Raw genomic sequence first — 26,766 nt, forward strand, 5'->3', positions numbered from 1 at the left:
AATTTCGCGATCACCTCGACAATAACGTGACTGTCTACTGAAGTTTATCCCTTCATTTTACTCTGTTTTGACATTTCTATGCCCACAGGCTTTGGGCAAGTCTACATGGAGGTACAAACGAGACGAAAAAATCCGCCATTATAGGCCTTGTCGTCGGCTTCTTGCAGCTTGTAGGCATTTGAAATGCCCATTCAAAATATGCTCTGTAGCAGCAAAGAATGGCGTATCTGAGAGCAGGATTGGCCGTCAAGATCTCCTTGAAAAACTGACCGTCAAAATGTAACTGAGCCAATGGCATCGGTAATAGGAATCCCGAAACAGCAACAATGCGCTCTTGACTTTCACTTTGTGTGGTTTATTTGTTTACACCTGGATGCTTACAGTGGCCTAGATAGCAGTTAGCAGTGTGGTCTGATCGCAGGTCAACGCTTGCCAACTCTGGGGTTAAAAGTAGCCCACCATTAACCCCTGACCCAAGGTTTTTCTATACAGTGTACGGAAACGGGATGGAAGTTGTCTATGGTCGACCGTTCTTCAGACATCTTTCAATAAGTCGAACAACATTATCAACTGCTCGTTTGCAACAATATAAGGTCAAAAGATACAAATAATGTACCTTTAAGTTCTCCTGGTGTGTGTCATGTGTTGCTCCTCAGACTGTAGCCTAGACTTTCTATGCCAACGCTGTGTCTACGATTTAGAGGCCCTTTGAAAGAAATGTTTTGCTCGGTTTCTTGAGTGCAACTATAGCCTGGTTTGACCAAGAACGGGTGACATATGTATTCATTATTTCGATAAAGTTTGTGTGTTATGTGTGATAGTTGAGCGTGCGAGCATGAGTGCCTCGTGAACCTTACAATGTGAGGAGAAGTTGCAGTCAGAAAAATGTAATAACTTAGCCCGGTTAATGAACCACTCTTTTTTGAGAGTCGGGCTTTGGCTGAGAGGTTCTGTTTGTTGATTCTCGGCTAGGTGACTTGATGCCATATGTTGTGGGTTCGAACCCCGATTGAAGACACCGTATTAAACAAACATTTGGTGGCCATGCGCCTAACAAATAGTTAGACAAAAGGTTTATTGGTATCAGACACATTGTAATAAATCAGCTGGTGTAATCAAGTCCACATATGTTCCAAAAAGTCATGTCACGTGTTTATTATAAGTCATAGTTTTCAGTGTCATCCCTGGAATAGAACCGGTTCCAGTGCTAGTCTGGCGGTTTCTTACCCATCTTGAATAATGTGGCAGTGCTTGTCCATCTGTGGTTGGTGAGACAGAAATGTTTTCAGTTTATTACCAGATTATGAGCAGTACTGTCCATGTCACCAGTTGATTGAAATAAAACATCTCTGGATCTGGACAGCGCCCTCATCTTCACAATTTGCAAGCCCCGTAAACTGCGTATATTGCCCAAGTTCATTATTTGCCTTGGGAATCCCTGTTTTAAAGGTTTCCACTTTCTGACTTTGGTCCCCTCATAAGGTTTGATTCGATTATAATATACCACTATTGGTTTTGAATGTGGACTCTATATAATTTGGAAAGTTACTTCAGGGGCACTGCACCCAATACAGGGTATTTTATCACCGTGTAACCCAATAGCCACGCTTTTGAGAAACCACACTTTTCTGGAGGTTTACCCTTAGCTCTGTGGTGAACGGGGTGAACTGCCTGGAGTGGGTTACGCAAATCCAATGCATAGCCTGTAGTGTCATTAGTGGCCGCTGAAAATGGCTCACATAGTAAATCAATGGGAAGTTTGATCTCTCTTCCCATCATCATGCATTGTGTTCCTCCAGCGCTTTGCTGAGGCGAACTTCTATATGACATCATGGCATAAGGAATTACCAAATCCCATAGTCTGGATCAACCAAAACTTATACCATTTGCATCAAACTTTTGTTTAAGCATTCAATGTATCCGTCTGACTGATGGTGGTATGGCATTGCCCTCATTTTGTTGATTCCCAGTAGATGGCATTTTCGGACATTACCTGAGATTCTAAATTTCTCCCTTTGTTGGAGTGTGATTGGCAAGAAACCAAAAACCAAGCAATGAATTCTTCTGTCAGTTTCCAGGAAACAGTAATGGCCTCCTGGTTTGGAATTGCATACGCCTCTATATATTTGGTAAAGTAATCACCAATTTCCAAAGTGTAGCAATTGCCATGATCAGTCTCACGAATTGACCCTAGTATTTCAAATGTGATCTGCTTCATTGGTCCACCCACAATGTACTGTTGAAGTGGCCCTGTCGACATTTGTTTTTTTTTTTCCCCGGCAGCACAGGTGTCACGTTGCCTCATCAAGTCTTGCACATAAGATGAACAGCCATACCAATAGTACCGCTTTCTAATTTTCTAATGGATCTTGTATACTGCCAAATGCGCAGCAGCTGTCTTTGCCCAGTGAAGATCTGCACAGACATCATTCTTTAGTAGGCAGGTAATATGAACTGGTAATGATGGCTAGTGCCAGCAGTATTTTTCTCATCATCGGTGTCAGACCCCATTTATTATTTCGAACTGTCCCCACTGTGCAAAGTAGTTTGTAGTGGTAGACAGATGTGACATCTACCTCCATACTGGGGTTCGGTCAGTTTCTCCAGTCATTTTATAACAGGTCCAATATCAAGGTCAGAGGATTGTAATTCTCTCAGCTTCTCATTCACCTATTCCAGTTGTATTTGGACAGCCCCGATCTTGATGGTGTTTTGGGGAGGTCTACTGAAACTCGTGTTTTGTCCAATAGCGACAATCCCCATGCTGTAACTGGGATTATTGACTTTACTGTCACCCTTCGGATACTTTCCCTCTGGTGAAGTTGTCATTGGAGAACCGGGTCGGTTATTGCCATTGCTATGACTACACTGCTGACATGGTCTTTTTGGATAAACTGGTCAGCATTGAGGTGCTGGCTTTGCTGGGCGGTTGACTTATTCAAATGTTAATAAATAATAAAATAATAATATAATAGTAAATTCTTTAAAAACGCACTCCACAAACGTCTCAGTGTGCTGAACACAAGAGTTTAAAAGATATAAAAACAGCTAAAAACTCAAAAAAACTAAAATAACAAGTAAAATTCAGTAAAAAGATTGGTCTTCAAACAACGTTTAAAAGAATTTACATTTCTGGCGCAATGACTTTCTGAAGGCGGTGCATTCCACAGCAAGGAGCACATACCGGAAAAGCTCTCTGACCGTAGGACTTTATTAAATGGAGGAGTTACACGCAATTTCTCAGAAGATTGCAGAATTCTTGTCGGTACGTACAGATTTATTAAGTCTTTCAGATAAAGCAGTGCTCACCTCTAATAATCTTAAAAGTAGTCAATAAAATTTTAAATGTATACGAGCTTTCAAAGGTATCCAGTGTTAATCAATGAAAAAAGGAGTGATTTGGTCATATTAGCGTGTACCTGTGACGGGACCGGGCTGCTGCATTCATTACAGACTGGAGACGGTTCAGTTGGTCATTTGAAATGCCATAGAACAGACTGTTATAATAGTCGAGTCTAGAGGTAACGAAAGCATGGATGAGATTCTCAGTACTGGGCTTATCAAGTAATTACGAATTTTACCTATTCTTGATAAAGAGAAATATGCATTCCTACAAAGCTGACTGATATGTTCACACATGAAACCATTCCTATTGAGAATAACACCAAGATTCCGAACGAAAGGAGAGGGAATGATGTTAAGTTCACCGATCCTGAGGCTATTCAAAACTGCCATATCGTGTTTTAATCGTGACGAAAAATGAATACTTCAGTCTTGTTATCCTTTAACACCAGTATGTTACTTCTCATCCATCCACAAATATCATCAACACACCTTTCAACATCGGCGCTAACATCTTCAGGTTTATTGCAGATAATGTATATTTATGTATCATCAGCGTACATCATGTATCAAGATCATGCCCTACTATAATGTCCTCTAGTGGTGCTGTGCAGAGCATGAATAAAATTGGTCCGAGGACAAATCCCTTGGAACGCCATACTTCACTTGCAAATTAGGAGAAAACAAAGTTCCAACCTCGACACGATGAGTGCGATCAGCAAGACGTGATGGAAACTATGAAAGTACTGCACCAGTGATACCAAATCTAGATCGGAGGCGATGTAAAAGAATATCATGGTCGATCGTGTCAAATGCGGCGGACAGATCAAGCATGACGAGAAGAACATCCTTCTTTTGATTCAGGCAAGCATAACGGTCTCAGTGCTATGGTTGGCACGATATGCACTCTGACAATTTGTGAAAAGCTGAAACCTGTTCAGATGATCATACAACTGTAGGCAACTATTCGCTCAAGAACTGTGGATAGGAAAGGTAAATTGGACACTGGTCTGTAGTTATTCAAGATGTTCTGGTCAAGATGCAATTTTTTCAACAATGGCCGAATTAACACGTGATTTCAAGTGACTTGGAATAATGCCAGATGAAAGTGATGCGTTGAAAAGTTCAGTGAGAAATGGTGCGAGCAGATCGATAGAGTCTTGAACGAATTTCGATGGCAATACGTCAAGGTCACATGATTTAGAGGACGACCACTCTATTAGTGTATACCCGTCAACAATGTCTTTCTTCCAAGTGTCACACAGCATCCATCAAGGCCTTCCCGCAGTTTGGAAAACCTGGGACTCGAAGAAGTTCAGGAATTGGGATGGCATATCCTCAGAGGTGTAGCATATTGCAGTAGTAGAGATATGCGCCCTCAACATTAGTAAAGGTGCATGCCTGTGTTCGTGTGCTGTGTTATAATTTGCCCTTGAAGACTTCCTCCCACGTGGCGCGAATTACGGTTATTGAGTTCATTAAAGAGTTTAGATGTTTGACCCATACAAACTGATTGTTTGGTCTGTATGCTAATGAAAACATAACATGGTGGCAGCGGTAAACTCCAGAGAACAAAATAACGCCCAATAGACAACATGATCACACAGAAATCTGAAGAAAAACACCGCAGACGATAGTGAGTGAAAATGACATCACTGCAAGCCCCACATCAACCGCACGTAATGCAATGGGAGGCGCCCGATATGGTAAAAACCTCCAGCAGATTCCGGCAAAAATGTGAGTTAACTTTTAAAACTGCACTGAAAGATGCATCGGATGAAGAACGAACTAGTTATCTGTTACTATGGGTAGGGGAATCTGGTCTAGATATCTACAATAGCTGGTCTTTCGACAATGAAGACGATAGAAAGAAACCAACACCTAGAGCCGAGATCAAATCATCGCATACAGAGATATCAGTTTCAAGATACGAAACAGCAAACAGATGAACCTGTTGATAATTTCATGGCCAAACTGAAGAATGAGGCGGCCGAATGTAAATTTGGTACTGAAAACGAGCGAGAAGCCTGACTTGTTGACCAGTTAATATGGGGGTCATGTCACCCAGAAGTTCAAAGCATATATAGGGCGTGATGAAAAGTTAACCCTGAAACAAGCCCTAGATGTAGCCAGGGCATTTGAAGCCACCAGGAAACAGATGAAAAACTTGCCAACAACCATAGAGAGAACTCGATGGGAGATATTTAAATCAGTCAGCGCGATTACTAGAAGACAGAAAGAGCAGAGACAAACAATGCAAGCATTGTGGAAAAAACATGACACTGCATAAAGAAATAACTGTCCAGCGTATGGTAGCAACCCTTACCAAACCTGCAGACCTGCCAGATGGCTGTTGCAGATCTTCGCAGCTCAGCTGTAGCAGATCACTTGCAGATATCTGCAAATGGTCTGATTTTGTGCATATATAATTAGCTTTGAGCTGCAAATTGCAGCTCATGGGGCATGGTATGCAGATCAATGACATACACATGACAGCTCAAATGCAGCCCGTGACTTTTGACCTGCAGACATACAGCAGCTCATAGCAGACAACTTTCAGCCCATGACTTTTGACCTGCAGACATGCCACAGCTCATTGCAGACAACTTTCAGCCCATGACTTTTGACCTGCAGACATACAGCAGCTCATATTAGACCACTTGAAGACATATAACAGCTCAAAATGGACATTGCTCATTCACCATTATCATACTGCATGTAATGGGTCATATTTTATTTGTACACACAAAAATATATTTATTTCTACCTCATGTCATGCTCACTTCAATGGCTCACAACAATACAACACAAGCAGCTGGAGATCCTCGTCACCCTGTTAGATAAATGTGACACACCTCATCAAAGTTACCATACCAGTGAACTAGCTCACATGTGAGTAAAAAAAGATAACACCTGATGTAGGATGAAGAAACACTCATTTATTACTAAAGGTTACGGGAAAAATTACACTGAATACAACAAAGGAAAAAAGTCTAAAACCTTTATGAAGCTAGCATAATGTTATATCAAAACTAGTACAAACTAGTCCAAGTTTACTGTCATGAACAACTGATGTTGGAGATATTGTGAGATGTTTACCTCAGCATTGTTTGATGAATCAAACTCTTCTGAGAAATTGTGAAGAGTTAATCTCAGCATTGTAAAATAGATCAAAGTTCTTGTAGTTTATTCAAATATTTCCAGTACTTATCAATTCCAACAAAAGTTATTCTGATGTATAGAATAATATAGGAAGCTTTGAACAAATACCGGTAGTAGTAATGAAATTGAGATCCTCTATATGGAAAGGACATCAAACTATATATCAAGCAATACACATTTGTTTTGGCATTTAATGAGAAAGAAAATCGCGAGGGTGTAATTTAAATAGATACATTCACCCAGATGGACCATGGGAAATAAAAGTGTTACTTTATGTAAAATCACTACGCAGCAAAATGTTTACAAATTCTGTTTACTCACTCAAACCAAGGGATTTCCATGCTGAAACGACACAATGCTACATGTAGGGCTACGCTCTAAATTTAATCACTCGCGTTTTTGATACTTTTATAGTGTAAAACTGTGAAGTTTTCCTTCAACGTGAAGCCTTAATACCAGTCACAGATGAACTCTGAAATGATAGACGAATGAGAAACACAAGTTACTGAAATGTGAAAATATATGATTTACAGTGCTTAAGTGCAGACAAAAGGTTCACGTAGCTTTTAAAATCCAGTGAGAATTTACATTAGCGAACTTATCAATAAGCCAGTTAAGGCCTGTCGATGAAAAAGAAAGTGAAGCAAGGCTGCAGGCTGGCAAAGACTGAACCATATTACCGGTACACAGTGTTTCATCTAGGATACTACACCAGGGTGGGGGGATTGGTCCCCTTCCACTGGAATTTTCGAGGGGATTTTAAAATTTTGGGGAACTTAACTTGTAACTTGTACGGGTTTATTTGCCCCGAAAAATAAGTTTGTCTGTTCACTGAATTCAAAAACAGGACCCATTGTGTGGGCCATTGACACCACAGTTTGCTTGTGACTTTCATTGCATGCCGTCTGCACTGAACACGTTTCTGTGACAATAAAGTCCGATTGTTCGTGTCGATTTTGCTATCAGAATTATTTTCAGAGTGTTATGGACATCCATACAATACATAAAAACTTCAGTTTGTCTCCTTTTCTCAATCGTACAGAGATAATGTGACACAGAAACCGTATCGGGCTAGGGCAATGAACTTTGTGAACGTACACGTAACTCTCAACTGGCAGGCTTTCATATGCAAAATCAGCGTACGGAAAATTTACGCGTGGTATATTGTTTCAACAGCATTTTCATGAAGCAGATCAAAAGCCTAGATGAAACACTGATTACATGGTGATCGAAAATCGGCAATTTTATTGATGACAATTGTGTTGGATTGACTGTCTTCTTGAACCGTACAATCGCAAATCGGCAGTTTTACTGATGCCTGGCTTAAACTTTGAAGTAACTAGATATCCTCGATATACCGAATGTAACCTTCAGAAAAGTCTGTACAAATAAAAAACGCATATGAAGGAGATATGTCAAAGTAACTTACCTATAGTATCATTGGGATCGTATGCGGTTTGCAATGCCGTTTGCAATTGCAGGCAATATATATCCATGGTTTGACCTTATTTCTCCTGACGGCGAGACCTATTGTATTGGTACGTTATATATGTCGTCAAGTATACTCGTTCAATTTGCTACCATTTTATCAAAGTTTGGATACCGTTTTCGGCGACATTTCATCCAAAGTTTAGCAAAGAAACATGACAGAGTAACCCTGAAGCTAATTCAATATGTGTAGATTAATATTAACGGTCGATGTGTCTTGCCGCTAACACTTTGACCTGCGTGACCTGGGTCATTTAGCGAATCTGACCAATCGCGGACAACTTTTCACATGGTAAATGACGTCATCATGCGTGATGCAGCCTAACCAACAACAACATGCAACGTACACGTTTTTCTCAAGGGTCTATGATTTGATGTTCGGACCTGTGGGGAGTAGCAAAAGTAGCGGTGCTCGGATCTACAAATATCAAAGGTAAAACGGAGCACAGCTTAACATCGAATGAACAATGATTCTGAGGAAGACACGTTGATAATTATAAGGCAACTTCTCATTGATGCAGAGGGCTTTCCCGGCGTTTTTATATGTGTGCCCATAGGATTATACGTTGATAGACTACATGTACACGTACACGCGTACTCGATCAATTTTCTGAGCCGAGATCGCAAAACGGACGCACGCAAATTTTAATTTGAAAATGGACTGAACTCATTAAATACCTGACCGTCCTTATAACTTCACTCTACTAGAAACGAAAACTCAACTACGGTGGTGCCTACCCTTATATATACCTTGACTGGCTCATGTTTTGCTGCCAGTGAACTGTTTCGAGCTGCCATAGAGCTGTGACAATTGTAGTGTCAACAAAGTTTTACTTCGAACGATTTTGAGCTGCATAACGGCTGTTGACCGATCGGCCAAGAGCTGCACAAGTCTGCATTTCGTCTTCCAGAGACACTCGAATCTGCAGCAGACAAATGACAGCTCCAAACGCTCTGTGCAGATCTGCATTAAAGCTGGTTTGAGCTGTCACAGCTCTGAAACCGATCTGCTGCAGCTAAATGAAGATCTGCACGTTCCTACGGGAAGTGCCGAGCTTGTGGTAAGCTGAATCATTGGCAAACAGTTTGCCGATCAAAACAAATCAAAGCTCAACCGAAATGATGAAAAAGAGTAAACAAGTTCATAACGTAGACTATACACAAGACAGCATGCCACAGAGAGATGGTGATGTCTTCGAAATAGGAACTATAGAAGTAATAACACTAACACATGACAACACAAAAGTCAATGAAGTGTATACAAACCTACTGAGGGACTGGACACAAATTACAGTGGGGGTGGGCCGGTGTTTTTCGAAACACCGCTGCATCAAAAATAGTGACCCTTCAAAAGTTCATGCACAAAAATTAGTGACCCTCCCCCTTATCCGTGCATGAAAATAAATGACCCTCCCCTGTTACTCAATACCCCCCAACAAACCCGCAATGTGTTCAAGACCCCCCCCTTCTGACTTGCTATACTTTTGAAATCCCCCTCCCAAAAGGAAGGCAAAATGTGGCTGATATAACGCTTTGTCCAAAAAATTTCAAATCATATGTGTGTGATAATTCATGTAAATGTACTTTGCTTGAAGTGGCAGGTAAAAAGTGCATGCGTGTACAAACAATGTAATTTTTAGATTTCATCGATAATGTTGATTCACTATACATGGGAGTCTATGACAAAACTGTAAAAAAATTCTTTCACAATTAATAATATGCACTTTTTGTGCATATATAGACCCTGAATAATTGACATAATTGTACTTGATTAGAAGAGGGTGGTAACACGTGCATCTGTGTACAAGAACTTCTTTGTTTTTGGAATTTCGCATAAAAAGTTCATCCATCATACATTGTAGTCTATGACAAAAGTAAGAATAATTGTTTTAAAATACAAAACTTTGCAAATCTGTCTATTTATGTACACTCGATTATTGGTATAAATGTTCATGATTATACTAGAGTGGTTTCAAGTCCATGGTTGTGCAAGAAATTTCTTTTTGGCATATCACTGAAATGTTAACTGCACTATACATGGCAGTCTATGACAAAACTATGAATAATTTTTTTCCAATACAAAACTAAGTAAATCTGTGCATTTATGTACACCTAATTATTAGTATTAATGTTCATGATTAGACCAAAGTGGTTTCAAGTCCATGGTTGTGCAAGAAATTTGATTTTGGAATTTCACTGAAATGTCGATTCACTATGCATAGCAGTCTATGACAAAACTATGAATATTTTTTTTTCCAATACAAAACTAAGTAAATCTGTGCATTTATGTACACCTAATTATTAGTATCAATGTTAATAATTAGACTAGAGTGGTTTCAAGCCAATGGTTGTGCAATAAATTTGACTTTGGAATTTCACTGAAATGTCGATTCACAATGCATAGCAGTCTATGACAAAACTATGAATATTTTTTTCCAATACAAAACTAAGTAAATCTGTGCATTTATGTACACCTAATTATTAGTATTAATGTTAATGATTAGACCAGAGTGGTTTCAAGCCAATGGTTGTGCAATAAATTTGATTTTGGAATTTCATCAAATTGTTGATTCACTATACATTGTAGGCTATGAGGAACTACAATAACTCATAGGTTATCTGATCCTAAATTGTTATTCAAAAGTTGTTCGACCTGAAGCTTCCAGTTGTTATTGATGACATTTTGCACTATTCTGAATAGTTTGTATTCTGTCAATGTCCTCAAAAAATAAAAAATGTACATACAGCGACATGAACATTTGACACCGACCTATACCTAATGTATTGCCAATGGGAGAATGATATCAAATAAGTGATCTCCCAAATTGTTATTGAAAGAGTCATAATAGGGGACATTTATGCACAATAGAGGAGTTGGATAAGTAGAAATCATGACAACTATGTGGCTGCTTGGATCATCAATACATTGTTTATTATACCCTTAAAATTGCGCCTGAAGGGCGTGCCGAAAATGGAAATGGCAGAAATGAAAGTGCCAGGAGGTATTTTTTCTTTTTTCAGTATTCCATATTCTTCAATACGTGCACATGCAAGTTCAGCTTTGATGCATAAAAAAGGTGACCCTCCCCCATAGGCATACACAAAATTTTATGACCCTTCAAAAATGCTTGCCCCCCCCCCTGTAATTTGTGTCAGTCCCTGATACCAAGAAAGTAAGAAGAAAGTAGAAATGAGATGCAAAGTTGACACAGGAGCTTGAGGTAACATATTACCTCTCCGTCTTTTCCGCATGATATACCCAGAGAAATTGGACAGCAAAGGTTACCCAAATGAGGGTCAGCTGCAGAAGAGTGGGACAGTTCTTACAGCATATGGTGGATATTGCATCAAACGGCTCAGTATAATAGCAATTCCTTGCCTACACAAAGGGAGGAAAATCAAATGTGTTTTCTATGTACAAGGGCACCTGGTCCAGCCATTCTAGGTCTGAATGCATTCAAAGTTCTAAATTTGATATTGCTGAACTGTTCAGTGGAAGCAAGCCCGACGCAAAAGAATGGAGGACATAACAAAACACAGAAGACTGATACTGCCAAGCTGAAGAAAAACTGATACTAAAGCCCAGAATAACCATCGCACTGAATACACAAAAAATACTGAGTACATTTAAATTAGTAGTGATACATCCTTAGAAGCCCGTCCTAGAATACAGAGCAAAGAGCATCTCATAATGATGTATCCAGATTGTTTTGATGACGTAGTAGGATGTTTTGAAAACTACACCTACCACATAACCCTTGACCCAGAAGTGAAACCAATGATACATCCAGCTCGCAGAGTACCACTAGAGATTAGAGACAAGCTGAAAGCAGAATTACAAGAGATGGAAGACAAAGAAATCATCATCAAAGTCAACAAACCTACTGATTGGGTAAATTCCATTGTTGTACGATAAAAAGAAAATGATCGACTCCACATATGTTTAGACCCGAGAGACTTAAATGCAGCAATTAAAAGAGATCACTACCCAACACCAATATTGGAGGAAATCACCCCACGACTAGCCGAAGCTACATTGTTCAGCAAACTTGATGCCCGAAATGGCTACTGGAATGTCAGATTGGACGAAGAGTCATCATACCTGACGACATTCAACACCCCATTTGAGAGATATCGTTTCAGACGAATGCCATTTGGTCTCCGTATGAGCCAAGATGTATTCCAGTTTAAAAGAGATGAAACGTACAAGAAATGTACAGGTGCTGTAGGCATCGCAGATGATGTCCAAGTATTTGGTTATGGAGAAAGAAACCATGACATACATCTCCATGAAACCATGGAACAAACCAGGAAAGCTGGCATCAAGTTGAACAAAAAAATGCTACATCAAAACCATAGAATGCAGTTTGTTTTGGTATGCTGTATACAGCTGAGGGGATCAAGCCCAAGCCTGGCAAAGTCAAGGCCATAGAAGTGATGCAACCGCCCACAAACAAGGAGCTTCGTACATTCATAGGTCTGGTGAACTCTATGGGACCATATATACGCAAACTGACAGAATCACATACAGCAACTTTGAATGAAACTAATCAGAGAAGACTCTGAGTTTGAATGACTCAGTCACACACCAAAGCATTGAAGCTGTAAAGAGACTAGTCAGCAGTGAAATTACCTTGGCATACTATGACCGAAAAAGCAATCACACTACAGGTAGACGCATCCAGCAAAGGAATTGGTGCTGTGTTACTACAGGAAAACAAGCCAATAGCATTCGCATCAAAGGCTAACACCTGCTGAAACTAGATATGCAAACATAAAGCTGGGAGTGTGTTAGCCGTGGTATATGGATGTGAGAAATTCCACACATACCTGTATGGTAGAGAGCTTCAGAGTTTAAAGCAACCACCGACCTTTGGAGCAAATTCATACGAAGAATTTGACCAAAGCACCACCTCGACTTCAGAGGATGCTGCTGAGAGTTCAGCCATACGATTTTGACATCCGGTACAAACCTGTAGACAGATGATACTGCTGATGCATTGTCAAGATTGTCACCTCATGACACCAATGAAATCAACGACATGGGATAGATACACCACTTGGTGAATGTTACACCTATAAAGCAGTCAGAAATAAAAGTTGCTACAGCAAAAGACTATGTGCTGCAACTGTTAAGTGAGCAAATTGTGAAAGGATGGCCTAACAGCATAAAGGATGTCCACCCTGACATCAAGCCATACTGGTCAATCCGTGATGATGTCTCCATAGAAGATGGAATAATACTGATAGGCAGTAGACTGCTAATTCCAGAAATCATGAGAGAAGAAATACTCCAGCAGATTCATACTGGCCACCTCGGTATAGAAAAATGCAAACTCAGAGCAAAATCCAGCGTATTCTGGCCAGGCATATATAAAGACATAGAGAAGTGTGTAGCATTGTGCAGTCCGTGCCAGAAATTTCAGAATTCTCAAGGGAAGGAACCAATGATCCCGATGGAGATACCACCCCGACCCTGGCACACAGTTGGAGCAGATCTGTTTTACATACACCATAATTGGTACATGATTATAGCAGATTACTATTCCAAATTTCCATTCATAAGGAATTTAGAGGACATCAGGGCAAGTACTATAGTGAACAAAACAAGAATCTTGTTTGCTGAGCAGGGCATACCAGATACCCTAGTTTGTGACAAAGGCTCCCAGTTCACGTCGAGAGAATTTCAAACCTTTGCTAAGAAATACGGTTTCAGAGTCATTACATCGTCACCATACTACCCAAAGGGGCATGGGTTCATAGAACGACATGTGCAGACAGTGGAGAAGATTCTCAACAAATGCAAAGAATCAGGAGAAGATCCAAACCTCGCATTGCTCAATATTCGAGCAACTCCAATCAAATCCAATATACCATCACTAGCTGAACTACTAAACGGCAGAGTGTACAAAACTACACTTCCAGGCAGAATTCAGGCAGCCAGGAACCGAGATGAGATTCATCAATATCTGAAATCTCAACAGCATATCCAAGCAGCCAACCATGATACACATTCAAAGCCACTACCAGAGTTGCTGAAAGGTCAGAAAGTACACATTCAGAATCCTATCAGCAAGACATGGAGCCCAGCAACAGTTGTAAATACAGCAAGCACACCCCGATCATACACAGTGAAAACTCCAGATGGAAAGCAGTTCAGACGAAACAAAACCCATCTGAGACCAGCCATTACTGAAAAGCAGAAACCAAGGAATATGCAGAGAAACAGGAAATCTACAGTAGTACCAGTGTTAGAGCCACAAATGAGCGAGACACCAGCCACTTCCGCTGATGAACCCATCCAAATCAGCAACAACCCAACCCTGCTGAGACACCAGATTGGACAGCTATGAAGTCAACCAGAACTAGGCCCTTCAAAGTACAAAGACTTCATTGACTAGATTTTCCATTCGGCTGATAAGTAGTCATTTTCCAGTTAAAAGCTCTATTGACTACTTATTAAATTCCCACCAAATTCTGCAAATTTCAGAAGACATTTGAAACATTGACACTTGAATCTTTAAAGCAAAGAAACACAATTGATTGATGATGGCATTAGCTTTAAAGAAGAGGGGGTGAAGCACATTTGGGTGGCCGCTGAACATTGAGTCCAAAGTACACAAGACTGTGATCGGACTCGAGTTAACTTGTCAACTCTGATGTAGTGTAGAAAAGAACCACGTAATCAGCAAGTCCAGAGTGTGTCCTTGGCATGAGTCGGCTCATTGGCATATTGTTTAGTCCCACTGAGTGCAGCAAAGTTTGACAGCTTGATGGTATCTGGCGAGTGGAGGTTGTCAAAGTGAAAATGAAATCAGTCCGCGATTAGAAGATGGCCAGGTGAAGGCACAGCTGTTTCTAAGAGTGACGAGAATTTAGAGACAAAGTCACTGGTTGTTGTTTTGTTCTTCTTAGAGTTTGGAGGACAGGTAATGGCGATGGTATGCAAGGATGACTGACGGATTTGAATGTGATGTCTAAACATTCAACTGATTGGAACACATGGGACATTTTTTGCGACGACTTTGAGATTGGAATGGGCGAGTATTGTGACACCGCCTCCCCGATGATTGGAGCGAGACAGCTGGTGGATGGTGTGACCAGTTATTGAAGAATTGATCTCAACAATAATTGGATCATCTTTGCTTTTCAACCATGTCTCTGTGATTATCAGAATGTCCAATTTTTCTTTCTATTAAAGTGGTTGCTATTGCGCCGATTTTACCGTTGATAGAACGGGGTTCCAAAGAGCGGCATTGAGCTGCAGTTTGTTGAAACATGATGATATTATTGGAATCTTTTTCATACAGAGTCCTGTTTAGTTCACAAATAAGTGGCTTGGTCGAGTGGTGATTAAAGTCCAAATGGCCGTCTGGTAATAACAAGAAATCGCCTGTTCACAGACCGGCATCTGTCGTAGAGCACTGGTTCGAAAATACCTGACGTGAAACTTTTTGGCATGGTAGTGCCGGTCAAAATTGTCGGAATATTACAATACCTCGCTTAAGGTGCTTGGCCAGCCTTGCATTCATGTGGTCTGAACGAGGAGCGATGCAGGATTTGTTGAAATTTCAGTACTGACGAGCAATTTGACCAATTTATGAAAAAATAAGCATTTATCTGGCTTATGTTTAACCCTGCCACAGTGAAGTCGAGAGAAAACACTTTCTGGGCGTTGTAACATCTGACCAACAGCAGTATGCAGGTCACAGGCCACTCACGCTCTAGCTCTACATTGATGGTTAGCGTAAAGTAGTATGCGTAGTACTATTCGTTATTTGCTGGGGTTCAAACATGGCGGTCTGTTCAATCGCACAGGCGCTCTTACCAATAAGGGCAAGAAGGTGTTTTTACATATGTTCTTGAAGTACCGTTTGGGTCTCAAATTGATTTAACCAGGGATTTTAGTCATCGATCAAGAAAAACAGGTTAAAGATAACGATAACGTCTCATTTAAAGGTGCAATATTTTTTTCAACTGAACTTCTTGCTGATGCTCGCATCTCGCTTGCGGTGTAATGTAATTTACACCATGCCATTCTTTTTACATCTCGATTTACTCTTCATTCTTTGTTAACATACGTACATTGCTCTACAAGCTCACGTAATGGGATGTGGCCATCACTTTTCTGGAAAATTTATAAAATGGCGATAAATATAATGTTTGATATCCCATGTATTTCTATCTCCAAATTTTGCACAATCTTTTTAACCACATATTATCATTTCCGCGAAGGTAGCTATCGTCTTCGGTCTTTTAATTAGGTCTGACTTCTTTCCAGACAATGTTTCAACTTTTGCATAGATTTCTTTGTGATCGACTGATCTGACTATCACCAGATCAGCACAAACGGCGGTTGCAAATTTTGTGTTCTGAACAGTTAGCAGTGTTGGATGTGTGTAGATGTGTTTGTGTTGTTTTGACTACCCATAACCTCCTTCCAGACAATGTTTCAACTTTCAGAGAGTTAATTTCATTGTAATTTACTGATTTTTAACGCCAAGACTATAATTACTCCTGATGGTGTTGGAAACTCCCCAATTTAGACAGTATGTCCCTTTTTCTGTATTGCTAACGGTTCAACACAAAATTGCATATGGCCAAACGTTCTCTACAGTCCATGAGAGTGAAGGGCCGCAATCTGATGAATACTTTTGCCCGCCTGGTCGATATCCAGAGTGATTGCTGTTTCAGTCCAGTCATACTTCCAATATTACAGCTGTGTGCCATGACCTGTCAAACTGGTAGCCTTGAAAAATGGCAAAATGTTTAACAAGTCATATCCACTAGAACATCCTATTGTAAGGTTTGTAATCAATGTGCTAGTTGATCTCTGTCCACACTTTAAAGTTACCACTTGCATTCTGAAAACTCGTGTGTAGCAATGGTGCCCTTTTTGTTTAAACATATTTTGCTTTTAGTGCAAATATTTACATAGCTGCGGATTAAGAGTATAATCACTAGTTTCCCCAAAAATAATATAATTGCTAATGCTTATTTCTTTGGTAATTGCTTCTGAAAGCAGCTTTAATAACTGTTGTGGTGGCTCGATCGGACACTGAAAACATCAATGACCTTTTCCGTCCGTTTGTGCTGGACCCATCGACAACCCGCAGGTCTGATGTGAATATGACTCGAAGCTCATATGTTATGCAGGGAATGGAAGCCGGCTTCCAAGAAAGTTATGTTATTCCCGTCTTGGGTTTGAAAAATGCATCTGACTTAATATTTTTGTCAAGCTAAATGAAGTCTCGCAACACAAATTGGCAATTGCCGTAATATACAAACATTTGTGCTTGTTTCCAAACTTCACCGCCATCTTGGTCACATGAAATTTACGACATATGTGTTGGGTACGTTAAAATCACAATAAGATCTTTGGAAATGCTTGACGATATTGGGATAATTTTAGTTTTGAAATCACAAACAATTGTTTGTTAGAGCGATGTATTCAGTGCTTCGCTTTGATAAAGTTTGTGTGTGATAGTGAGTGTACGAGCGTGAGTGCTTCACGGGCTCTACAGCGTGTGGAGGGTCAGAAAAATTCATAGCTCGGCTACTTGAACCAATTTTTTGAGATTGGGGGTTTGGCCGAGCGGTTTTGTCTGTGGCTTGTCTGCTAGGTGACTAGATACCATACGTTGTGAGTTCGAACACAAGTGAAACCACCATATTTTCTATTCTGGGTTAATAGCTCTGCTGGTTGCCCAGTTAAAGCGATGTATTCATTGCTTCGCTTTGATAAAGTTTGTGTGTGATAATGAGCGTCTGAGCGTGAGTGCATCATGGGCTCTACAGCGTGTGGGCGTGTTGCAGTCAGAAAATGTAACATCTTAGCTCGGTTATTGAACCAATCGTTTTGAGATTGGGGATTCGGCCGAGCGTTTTGTCTGCGTCTTCTCTGCTAGGTGACTAGTTACAGTACGTTGTGAGTTCGAACCCAAGTGAAACCAACATATTTTATTTGTCTTGTAATAATGGATGCCACCTCATGATGTGTTTTTTTTCAGCTTGTGGGGGCTCGTCATTAGCCAGCATTCATTTTTATTGGGAGGGGTCAGTGGAACTGAAGCAAGAAATGAATATAAAAGGGACCCCCTCCAAATAATTTTTTCTAAAATTTGACCCCGCTTTCATATTGCAAAATGTGACACCACCCCAAAAAATAAATTCGTCTTATTTGCTTCATTCCCTTTGCACCCTCAGGCCCTTGGGTAAAAAATAGTGACTTTCAAAAGTGTTTACATTGCAGTTTTGTATTGTAAAAACATTATTCATAGTTTCCTTATAGACTACAATGTATAGTGAATCAACGTTTTGTTGAAATTCCAAAAATCAAATTTCTTGCACACACATGCACCTGTGACACGCCTAGTCTAACCAAGTATATTAACTTCAATAATCAAGCGTCTATAATACACAGATTTAGCGTGTTTTGCATTTGAAAATATTATTCATAGTATTCTCATAGACTAAAATGTATACTGAGTCAACATTTTGGTGAAATTCCGAAATCAAATTTCTTGTGCACACATGCACTTGTAACCACCCTAGTCTAATCAAGTATTATTGATATCAATAAATAAGCGTCTATAAACACACATATTTAGCTGAAAAATATTATGCATTGTTCCCTCTTAGATTACATATGTATACTGAATCAACATTTCAGTGAATTCCAAAATCAAATTTCATGTTTAAATGTATGCAATTACAAAGTCCAAACATCTTTGCAAACACTTCAAATAAGGCTATATTTTCAAACATTTCAGTCATTTCCCCCACAATTCAAAGTGTTATAAAAGTTATATCGGTAACATGGCACGACACTTATTTCTCTAGTCAACGTAAAATTTTTATTTTTGTGAACAAAGTGTTCTTTTCTGCTTGTATCACTTATTTAAATAAAATAAAGCAATGTTTGTATTCTGTTTTTTTATACTTTTTTGCCATTACTTCATACAAACCTTCATAAAATTTTACTCCAAATCATTGAAAAACCGTTTTGAAAAAATCAGCGAAACTTTATTCCCCTACAATGTAGTATTTGTGAATATTTTTAACAATATAAATCAAGGTAAATCTGTGCTTTTTAAGTCTTTGACAATTGATGTACACGCATGTGATGAGAATTGGGTGTTTGAAAGAGTAGATATGGAGAACAACTATGATATTGCAATTTCACCAAAGTGATTATTTGTAAAGTTCAAAACGGATTCTTTGAAAGTTCAAAGGTAAAATGAGAGACTATATGTCAATTTAGATAATATTGATACAGACTGTGACATTTGGGTCACTGTCATCCGAGTCACTCTTTTTCTTGCAATTACTTTTGAAATGTCACTATTTTCACCCCAATGCCTTAGGGTGCAAAGGGTTAATCAATCAAATCAGATGAAATTGAATGAGGTCACATTTTATGATGAATTAAAACACGGGTAAAAAACGAATGCTCCCTATATGTACTTTGCTTGAAGCGGGAGGTAAACTGTGCATGTACGTACGTAGAAATTTGAAATTTTGATTTCTTTGAAATTTATGACGTTTTGTTCACATTTTATTTTCTTGTATTGACCCATCTTGTCGGAGGGATCACTCGTTCAGTTATGAAGGTCGTCATGAAGCTTTTTAGACACGTACATTTGTAATTTTGTACTCTAAGAAAAAACTTTGGTTAAACTTGAATGATTTCAATGACTAATATATGGACTGTAGTTAGAAGTTTACTTATGATTAAAGTCAGCAGAAATTCGTTAACAGATTCTAAAATAAACATCTGTAAGATACACTCGGACTTAGTAATAACAATGTCTATATTTACAACAATTGACTACGCATTACGAATTTTGACCTAGTGTTATTGGATTGTGGATGGGTATGACGTGATTATTTCACAAACACACGGAAAGAAGATACAACAACACACAATCAAATACATAAACAGAAACAACTAAAGAGATATATCGGGTGTTTTGGAATTAATAAAACGTAAACGTATATACATATATTATATATATATATATATATATATATATATATATATATATATATAGATATATATATATATATATATATATATATATATCCCTTATACATAAAGAAAGATTTCTGAATTAAGTCGACTTAACACCATTTTTGTATAGTCATTTTTCAAAGAAAATAACCAAATGGTAACGATTTTTTATTATTTCTCTGCTGACAGTGAGTACGGAAATGGGCAACCGACCTTCTGAATACTATGGCGCCATCTGTTACAGATGTGATGCAAACCTTCGGCCACTCCGTGACTGGAATAATCTTTGTCAGAAGAATATAGAAGGGGTAAGGTACCATGTTTTTCATCACGGAGAGTATTACAGAAGAGTAGGTCACAAGAACTATCAATGCGAAAGCTGCTTCAGGAACTATTACGAGAACAGAAGGAGACGCAGAGCAGAGAAGACAGGAAAATAAAAGGAACGTCAAGAAGAGGCAGAAAGACAAACCAGAAATGCCACCAGCAATTGGTCGAAGCAGTCGATGAATACCTGGATGCTAAAGCACATGACAAGTATGAGGCCAGACCATATTATTGAATAAAAACTTATACCATATCAATAAATGAAATCCCTGTTAGCATTTCATATATATTTATTAACATTGAAATTGATACACGAATTAGTTAGAAATCTTCAGCAATAAGGTATGGAAAATAGGCTACATGTCTAATGATTGTTTATTGAATTTTATATGTTACAGAATTGGAAAACGTTACATTGTTACGATCGAGGCCGCTTCTCTAATCAGGGAATGGCCAAGAATCACTTGCTAGATAATGCCAGGTCTTTATTTTCATTTTACCATGGCTGAATCGAGAGTGCGCGATATTTTCTGTAAGGAGAAAACCAACAATGAAACAAATTATTTCTCACGAAGGACTAACGGCACTGTTCTATCGCTCTTTATAAGATTAGAACTTGTCTACAGAATCGATGAATGTTAGGGTTTAGCAGGCAAAACGTCTTGATATATCATATTCAAAGTCAACTACAACACGTCATTGAAAAACGTATGAATCCAAGACTGTTAATCATCCACTAAGTTCAGGTTGTACAATTTCTTAGGTCTTCAATCTTGAAACGGCGAAAGCAATGTATGTAAGCCTTCTTGCTTATGCTTGAATTTCTCACTTTGTATAGTGTATGGTTTCTTTTGTACTATGCAAAACATTGCCACGTCACCGAGAACATTTATGCCTCCGTGAAGATTGCAGCTGCCAACTGTCAGCAGATAATGTATATATTCTTTAAGATCTAACTGGGGAGACTATTTTACTGGATATGGTCACTTTGCGCTGAACGTTTGGCTATGTGATTCCTTACGAAAGTTATCTCTTACGTTTCTCGTCATGTGACTTTTATTCCCAGAATAAAGTATAACAGTTTTGAACATAAAGTAGTTTACAATATATAAACAAGGTTACGGGTCAGAAATTGAACATTTTTTGTTCCATTGAACCAGTACATTTTTTAAAGGAAACTACCCTTTTAAATATTTTGAAATGTTTATAGGAATTGTCAAGCAGCTGAAAGCAAAGAAGAATCCTTACAAGCTACTTATATCTGCCAGGAAGCAGATTGGCACCAACAGATGAGAAGTCGAAACAAGGGGACGTCAGCCCAGTCACCATATTCAAAGATGTGCCACTCACAAGAAGCGATGTTATACAACTGCTAAGACAGATTGAATTTAAGGAGGACTGACAGAATGGCAGATAAATAGCATACCAGCAACAGAGGTCAGTGAGTTTCTGCAGAACTTGAAGAACTTATCTTCGAGGTATGGGCCAGGGATTTCGATATGGTTCCAGTTTAGGGCTCTTAAGTGGTTGCAAATGTATTTTTTGAGATATATTGCCATATTCTGTTCAGTCAGATGGTCCCAATGACCCTCTACGGGCTGATCTAATGATGACATTTGTGATATTTCAAATGCGGCTTGCGAATGTCACAGACAATTTACAGTTGACTAGAGTTACGTACATATTAATGTCCAAGTTTGGCCTAGCTGAACAACCATCTTTTTTTGTTGATGCAAATTACGGTGGAGGCAAGTGGATGAGCATAAACAAGTTGCTATTCAGTTCATTGAAAGTCTTATCATGACAGAGCAAGAACAGAATGTTCCTGTTTCGAACTGGGCTAAGGTTGCTTGTAAAATCTTAATAAAGTATTGCATCCCCATTGCTTCAAACAACTCTGACTTTGATTATCAAAGCGCCTTTGGTAAATTAGTGGAAAATGAAATTTGGAAACCAGGTGAATTTATTGAGGTAATTTCATGTCTTGGTGAGAGATTTTCCTTTGAAGACTTGAACTTAGTATCTATCATTGAACAAATTATAGCGAATAAAATTTCATGTTCGATGGTACTAGGTGATGATGGCACACTCAGTTCCCTTTTTCAGACAAAATCAACAGTAGAGATTTAGAGGATGCACCAATGTAATTGAGAAAGAAGGTGAAATAACGTACAAGCATTGTTGACCGAAATAGAAAGACAGGAATGGGCGACAACTATCGTAATCACTAGAGTTAAAGACAATTGTTGTTAAAGCACAGAAAAGTCTTGCAACCTTTGGTATCCAAACAGTTTTGAGCGAGGAAATGGCAATGCGTCTTCATCAGACTTGATAAACTGTATCAAGTCAGGTGACTCAATTGCCTCACTCAGCAATGAACAACTGGCCAAATCACTTTCAACACTCTGCTGTGCTGTAAGGAAAGTTAAGACCTACTATCCCAGAGCAACACAGATGGTGAGCTGGACCATGTTGCTACTGAGTGAAGATACCAAGGGCCGCCTGATTGAGATAGCAACAGGTGAAGGGAAGTCGTGTATAATTGCAATGGCAGCAGCCACACTTGCTTTATATGGCAAATCTGTTGACATAGTGACCAGTTCCCCTGTCCTTGCAAAGCGAGACTCGGAAGACTGGGAGGAATTCTATTCTTCATTGAATGTGTGTGTAAATCATAACATTGGCAAAACTGAAGACAATGAAAAACTAGCTTGCTACAAGGCAAATATAGTGTATGGCACTGTTGGGGGATTTGCCGCAGACATTCTGAGACATGAGTTTCAGCAGAATCAATGTACGTGGCAGTCGAAACTTTGATACAGTATTGTTGATGAGGTAGGACTTTATGCTTTTAGATCGAGGAGTCCAATTCACATACCTCAGCCACAAAACTGCTGGGCTCAGACACTTGGAGCCAGTGCTTGCAATGGTGTGGAACTATGCCAGCCAACACAAACCTGTTGTAAATAACGATGGAGAAGTATTTTTTACAGGCAATCAAAAAGCATTCTACCTGGCACTGGCTGACATATTGGATCCGACTGAGTGTAAGATTGAGGATCCCTCCGATTCGTTTTGATGGCCGAAGAGAAAACTTGATACGAAAAGGGTTATCTAAAGGAACTGGCAACGGAAACACACAATAAAGAGTGTGCAAAACCTACTCGCAGATATTGACGTTGACAAAATGATTAACATTTTTTCAGTCTTGTCACTGACTACATTCCTTATTGCATTAAATGTACGTTCTCCAGAAAGAAGGCAAAATTGTACCTGTGTCGAACACAGTTCAAGATATGTTGAGGAAGGTGAAGAAATACCCTTTCTTCTCACGGGAAAGGGGATGTGTTCTTTACTCTACACACAGAATATACTCTGAGGACATCATTGTTGACAGGTGTGAGACAACACTTAGATTTAGAAGGCTGCCCTACAGATGAAAGATGAGTGTTCAACAAAACTTAAATGAGTTTATTGACAACAGGTTGCCATCTGGGTGGAAAATGCATTTATTGCAATGAAAATGACAGAGGGCAGGCATTATCTGATCAAAGATGGCCAAGCCCTACCAATTGACTACAGCTCAACTGGTATGGTAGAATTAAACAAGCGTTGGGGTGATGGACTTCAGCAATTTGTTGAAATAAAACACCTACTTAAAATAAGCCAGATGTCGTTGGTTACAAATTTCATGTCTAATATAGCCTTCTTTAAAAGATATTCTAGTGATCTGTACGGTGTTTCTGGTACTCTTGGATCGAAAAAAGACAGAGATTTTCTTGAAGGGCAATTTAAAGTTGATTTTTGTACTGTACCAAGTCATAGAACAACAAAAGCTATACGAAGAAGATGGAGTTGTGTGTGCAAATGAAACCAGTGGAATGATAGAATACTGTAAGAAACTGACATATGAAGTGCAACAAAAGAACATGGGGAAATAGAGGCCGAGCAGCCCTTGTGATTTGTGAAGACATCAACACAGCTGAAAATGTCAAAGACATGATCAGGGATAATGTCACAGAGAATGTCCTCTGTATACCTCGCAGTGACAACAATGAAATTCAAACAAAAATACAAAGCTAAACCTGGTGATGTGATCGTAGCAACTAACTTAGCTGGAAGAGGTACAAACATCGAAACAGCTGATGTGGTAAACATAAGCGGGGGTTATATGTCCTTGTTACTTTTCTGCCAATGAATCGAGAATTGAGAGACAGGCTTTCGGTAGGACAGGCAGGAAAGGCAATCCAGGGTCAGCACAACTTATTCTTCATCCTGGAAGTCTGCCACCTAGTGCTAAACAGATAAGACATATCTGGCAGCTAAAGGTCTGGCGTGATTATCACGAATCTACACGAATAGATAATACTGAAAATACAGAGGTGGCTGAGTGCCTTCTCAAAGAAAATCTTTCTCTGTGTATTGCAAATTTCTGAGCAAGATTCACCAACAAGCAACTAGCTCAATTGAAAATGAACATGACAGAAAGATTGTGATTGATTCATTAAATGAACACTGGGGTATATGGCTCCAGATGCAGTCAGAAAGAATCTCAAATCTTGATGAGTCATCATTATGAAAGATCTCGAGTCTTCTATCAGATCTGCATCGATTCTTGCTCTAAACATGAAATCCCTTCTGCAAACATCTATCATATAATCAAGTATGGCAATGATTGCATGTTCAGAGGTGAGAATGACAATGCATGTGCATTCTATGCACGGGCTATTAAGCTCGAAAAAAATTGGGCCACCATAGCCCATTACAATCGTGCATACTGTACCATTCGGAAAGGTGGTGTGGTTACAAGATAAAGCATTATGCGATCTCGAAAGACCAGGGAAACACTTGCAAACTACAAAGGTGAGTTAGCTTTAACCTAAACACCTTGTAGATTTATCTTGGTAACCTCAGACTCCGACAATGGATTTGATGAAAATATCAGCATAAGAGCACAGATTCTGAATTTCTATGAAAAAATATCAACGAAACAATACAAAAACTGCAAGATATTAAAGAGAGAGGTCGTGATGCCGAAGTAGAAGCAACAGGTGTGTTCTCACTTGTCCCAAATTCTGACACATCTACTTTTCAAGAACTGTATGAATTATGGCAGCTTGGGTTGTTGAATATATTCTCTGTGAAAGAAAAGCCAGTGTTTTGTTGGGATGCATTGGCTTGCTTCTTCATTGGTCTGGCACAAGTGGTGGCTGGAGTATTGGTCACTGCATTTTCTATGGGAGCCTTAACAAGTGTTGGTACTGGCTTAATCTGTGAAGGCATATCAGACATGGTGGATGGGATCGAAGGAATGATAACAGGGGAATTTTCCTGGGAGACATGGGCCATTGGCAAAGCATGGGAATAGCTATCGCAATAGCCGGAGGAGGCATTTCAAAATTGGTTAACAAGGATATAAAGCAAGCAAGCTTGGATTTCGTACTGCGAAGAAAGAAATCAACATCTCCCTACAGTTGCATCTAAACATGTACCAAGGAGGGTTTAAGTAAAACCCTAAAGATCACCTTAAGAACACGGGAGCATTAGTTGACAAAGAACTACTAGGAAGAGGCAGATGTGAGGGTCATAACACATGGAAAGACAATTTAATACAAGCATTTATGAAAAAATAGAATGTGCCATGCAGGAACAGGTCAAGGATGACATGATAAGGCAACTATGTCTGGTGAACTAAGTCTCAAAATAAACAGAGTCATATCACATTACTTTAAAGGTAGCAATATTAAAATAGATGATGTTGCTACCAACATCGCTTGCATATGGTCTTCAAGCAGCTTGGATCTCATGTTGTTGAAGAGTTTCTGAAAGATCTGAATTGGAAGATGCATGTTTCTCAGTGTCTTCGAGGGTTGGTGGATAGAGTTCGAAATGATTAAAGAGCAACAGACAAACAAATCAGACAGTTTGGTCCAATCCTTGGTATTATACGAGGCAATACACATTGGTGCGTCTGTTAAGATGGTATGGCTAAAATTAAACAACTTGCTATAGCATTTGAAAGTAGACTTTGTGATGAAATTCAAGGATTTTTGTGAGGAAAATGGATTGACACAGAAGCAGGAAACTTGACAAAAAAAATGTATATCAGCTTAAGCAGGTGATAGGTAATACGTTGCTGAGGTACTATGTCAAGCTATCACAACAATTTTACGTCAGCAAGTAGCAGAACATCTTTTCCGAAAGATAAAAAGCAAAACAAACGGACTTGTCAGAAGTTTTATCAAGGAGAACGTGAATACTAGAGAGACAGAAGAGAATATCAGAGCTGGTGCACACCAATTCTATTAGCCCACATGCCTACTGATACTGGGAAATATGTGTCTCCAGACACTCAGTCTGTGACCAGGTATATTAATAAAAACCTTGAAACTGATAGCCCCGGTATCTATTCAGGATATTCGAATTGTATCTGA

At 39.2% G+C, this 26,766-nt stretch overlaps 1 long non-coding RNA gene across 1 annotated transcript; it reads right to left on the reverse strand.

Moving 5' to 3' along the window:
• Positions 1 to 5,666: 5,666 nt before the first annotated feature.
• On the reverse strand, positions 5,667 to 9,023 carry LOC139117417 (uncharacterized). The gene is made up of 3 exons (XR_011548533.1): positions 7,934 to 9,023; positions 6,826 to 6,976; positions 5,667 to 6,255 (listed from the first exon to the last, which is right to left on the reverse strand). It is a non-coding gene; the product is annotated as an uncharacterized lncRNA (long non-coding RNA).
• Positions 9,024 to 26,766: the final 17,743 nt, after the last annotated feature.

The sequence above is a fragment of the Ptychodera flava genome, chromosome 18, assembly GCF_041260155.1.
Source record: "Ptychodera flava strain L36383 chromosome 18, AS_Pfla_20210202, whole genome shotgun sequence".
NCBI classification, from domain to species: domain Eukaryota; kingdom Metazoa; phylum Hemichordata; class Enteropneusta; family Ptychoderidae; genus Ptychodera; species Ptychodera flava.